The sequence below is a fragment of the Aplysia californica genome, unplaced genomic scaffold (assembly GCF_000002075.1).
Source record: "Aplysia californica isolate F4 #8 unplaced genomic scaffold, AplCal3.0 scaffold00237, whole genome shotgun sequence".
NCBI classification, from domain to species: Eukaryota; Metazoa; Mollusca; class Gastropoda; order Aplysiida; family Aplysiidae; genus Aplysia; species Aplysia californica.
Genome location: NW_004797507.1, coordinates 318,562 through 322,927, shown reverse-complemented (window position 1 = coordinate 322,927; position 4,366 = coordinate 318,562).

Sequence of the window (4,366 nt, the reverse complement as noted above, 5' to 3'; positions counted from 1 at the left end):
TGTTTAACCGACCAGGGACCGGGGTCATAACTGTCGGGTAGACAGTCTTTCGAGGCTTCTGAAATGAGCAGCCATTTCGGGCTTTGTACTCTTGGATGGTGCTTTCTTGGAACCAAGTGTTGGCCGTGGCATTTGTGAACGAAAGAAAGGACTAGCCTTTCATACCTTTTCAGGATGCCCGGTCTTGCCACGACGAGTACACACTTCTGCGTGTCGGCATCACGACTGGCTACGGCCAAACTTCTGGCCCTTGAAGCAGCGCAGAGCGTTTTGCACTTAGGGTTGCATGTCCAGGACCAAGTATGCTGCCCGAACAGTGGCTGGGGAGGCAGCATGAATCGAAAGTCAAAACAATTGTGTTCCTTTCAAGGGCGGTCTCGCCCCGCCGAAGAGTCATCTGGCCTGCTTCGACCACACCCTCACAATATAGTCACAATTTTTTCTGAAGAGCAGCCTTTCATCTCATGACTGCGGACAACGCTCTTCAAGCAGTTGTACTTCTTGTGTCTCCAAGATTCACAGGAATACCATGGAAGGTCGTGAGATACAGGGGTCCAGTTATTTCTGTTTCGTATACAAGGAGTGCACCAGAAGACAGTTTTTGGACGTTGGCGGGGATGTATCCCAGTGTCTGTTTTAAAGCATCTCCTGTCATGAAAAGGGTTGGATCTGTGATCTTCTTCTGTGCATCAAAATTGCGGATGGTCAAGTACGGCTGCCCCGGAAGCTCCCTGGGAGGAGGGAGAGCACAATCAGCCGTAAAGGTCGGTTTTCCTGGTTGTCTGCTCGGCTCGGTGGCTACACCCGCTTCTACGAGGCGAAACTTTTTTGTATCGTTGGGGACTGGGGATGGGTCAGAATGTTTTTGGGGATTCAATGTGTGTTGGAATGCTTTTCAACAATGGGGCTCCCCTCCCACCACTGAGTGAAACAGAGGAAACATTGCTCGGATGACCAGAGCTGAGCCAGAGCTACTCCGGAGTTATACTCTCCACGAAAGTGTACTAGATCGTCCCATCAAGATTGACCCAAGGAAAAACTGGAGGGGCTTCAGCTCCAAATCGATTGAGTGGCATAGGCCGCCCCACCCTCCCGTGAGGGGAAAAAGTGGGTCAAAGAGGTGTGTTGGCGAGGGACAGTCCGCAGACTGATCTCACTTCAACTGCCAGTTACCCGGTTTCCACAGGTCGCACCCCACGGTCAACGAGGCGCCCATTCTGTGGGATGGACGACCTCTAGTTTTGCTGCACACGGGGTAAGCGGTGGAAGAAATGATAGAAGAAGGGGAAGGAGAAAGAAGGATGGAGAAAAGGAAAATGCACCAAAGAAGATGTTGCTCATGGATCCCAGGGACAGCGAGTCTATTTATATATCCCCAACCCATGTGTGAATTAATAAACATAAGAGTCACCCAAAGCCTTTAAAAACCTTTTATGCTCCGGAAGTCTCAAAAATCTGTCCTCAGAGAAAGTTGCATTTGAAAATAGCAAAAGTTGCAAAAAGTTGCAAGAAAAAGTAGCAAAAGTTGCAAGGCGTACGTATAGCTAAAACAATGCCACGGAACTATTGGAATACATTGTATTGTTGCTACGCTCATTGCAATCAAAAGTAACCAATATGAGTTTTGTTAGATCAAAATCAAAAGTTAAATGTGAATGTCTACCCCCCCAAAAAAAATTGCTTGTAGTACAAAAAAAGTTTGTCCCCTGACCACAGAATTCTACACTAAGTATAGAATTCTGTGCCCCTGACACATTCGTCAGGTCCTTAACTCTCGCTGACGTTGGGCAGGTGTGGCCGGCGTTGTTTTGGGGCTGTTCAAATAAAATCTTACACTTTGTTTGGGAATTTTTGCCCCCCCTCCTCCCGCCCTTACACTTTTTTTACACTTTCCTGCGACACCCCCCCCCCCCCCCCCTCAATCCCGTATATTACGTTTTTCGCTTTATAATAATATGACATTTATATTGGGCAAATCCGTGGTACAATCACTCTTCTATGTGCTTTACTTTTAAATGATTAATTATGGTATTCATGAAAAACATGCATACACATACATGTGACATAATACACGTAATTCAATACGCTATAAAAATATCGGAACTTTTCCAGAAAAACTTACTGTGTCATTTTACCACTTTAACCGCACCCGTATAATCAATATTAGACTAGATCTACATGTCAATGTCATGTAGCCCAGATATCTACCAGTGCGAGATGACATATATCGTGCTTGCCGCTCGAGGTCCACTGTATCGCCACAATGCTGTGCTTACCGCTCGAACTGAACTCTAAGTCTACGTGAATAGTGTAGAGTTACTCTCTTTTTATGCTATTAACAAAACAGTTACGTTGCCATTTTCGTTGATTATTTTTTTCACCTTACAAAAGTGTAATCTTACATTGGTTAACCCCCCCCCCCACCTTACACTTTAACTTTTACAGGAGTCAAAGACCCCCCCCCCCCCCTCTTTTTTTCCTGGCTTAAGATGATATTATTTTCCCTTTACGGGTTTTCTGGATGATCCATTTTAATCTACCCTCCTTAGCCTAAGATTTAAAGTCTTTCACAAATGTTTATATATGTGTACTAGATCTACCCTGGTGCTACGGAACAAAGCAAGCTAAGTAATCAGACGACCGTGTTTCCGATTGATTTACTCTAGCTAGACTATTGGGTCGGTCTGCTAGACAGTTGATGGTGCAAAGCGGCTATCGTGGCACAAATCGATCGCGCCCGACTCGTTGTTTCAAAACAAACACGTTGTTTTCAGGCGACGAGTCGGGCGATCATCCCGACCCGACCTGACCCGGGTCACGGGGCGGCGGCGGGCACCCGCCGTAGGCTAGTTCAAAGTGTAAAGAAGCGAATTGCCCCCCCCTCCCCCTTGGCGACGTTATTTTTAGTCGTGGAAGAAAATTTCGGTGTTTTTTATGAAATTTTATTATTTTTCCGAATTTTGCGGGAAATTGGCTAAAATTAGCGAATTCACGAAAATCGTTAAAGTTGCGCAAAAGTTGCGCTGACGGCAAAAGTTGCGCTGACGGCAAAAGTTGCGCGCGCAACTTGCGGGTTGCGGGCGCGAATTTTTCTGGGGACAGAATAATGGACCATTTGCGTACCTTTGTGCAAAAGGTCAGGAGGTCGTAAAGTCCACATAATGCAATGTCCCACTAACGTTAGTAAAAAAACATACTGGACTAAAAATTTAGGTAGCTTCTTGAAATTTGGTGGACAATGATGTTTTTGTATAGTGGACTTACACTGCAAATATTGATTGATTCCACCGATAACTTTGGATGATATGGGGTGTCCACATAATGTAGGTTTGGGGCAATGTCCACATAATGACCTCAAAACACGTATGTGTGTGTGTGTGTGAGTGTGTGTGTGTGTGTGTGTGTGTGTGTGTGTGTGTGTGTGTGTGTGTGTGTGTGTGTGTGCGTGTGTTATGCGTATGTGTGCATGAACTTCGTTATTACAGGTTAAGTGTCAGTTATTTAAGCGACCATAATAATATTATCAAACATTTGTTTAAAATGAAACCTGCAATATGTAAGACACACTAGAATTAATTAATCAAGCATTTCCCAGAGAGCGTCTGAACACCTATCCACTCCACTCTCCCAACAGAGCCTTTAAAAGCTGAGACGAAAGCCAAACACAGTAAGTGCACTTAAAAGTATAACAAAGCAAAAAACCCCAACAAGAACAACAAAACAAAACGAAACGAAAAACAACAAACAACCCCCCCCCCCCCCACACACACACCTGTTTATTGGCAGATGGGCTTCAGATAGATGAATGGAAGGAGGTGAAAATACTGAGAGAATGATGGAAGCTGAAATAAGATGCATAGTGTGTGTGTGAGTGTGTGTGTGTGTGTGTGTGTGTGTGTGTGTGTGTGTGTGTGTGTGTGTGTGTGTGTGTGTGAGAGAGAGAGAGAGAGAGAGAATGTGTGAGATACATAGATAGATAGAGATAGATACATAGAAAGATAGATGGATAGAAAGATAGAGAGAGAGAGAGATAGATACATAGAAAGATAGATGGATAGAAAGATAGAGAGAGAGAAAGAGAGAGAGAAAGAGAGAGAGAGAATGTGTGAGATACATACATAGATAGAGATAGATACATAGAAAGATAGATGGATAGATGGATAGAGAGAGAGAAAGAGAGAGAGAGAGAGAGAGAGGGAGAGAGAGAGAAAGAGAGAAAGAGAGAGAAAAGAGAGAGAGAGAATGTGTGAGCTACATAAATAGATAGAGATAGATACATAGATAGATGGATGGATAGATAGATAGATAAAGAGAAAGAGAGAGAGAGAGAGAGAGAGAGAGAGAGAGAGAGAGAGAGAGAGAGAGA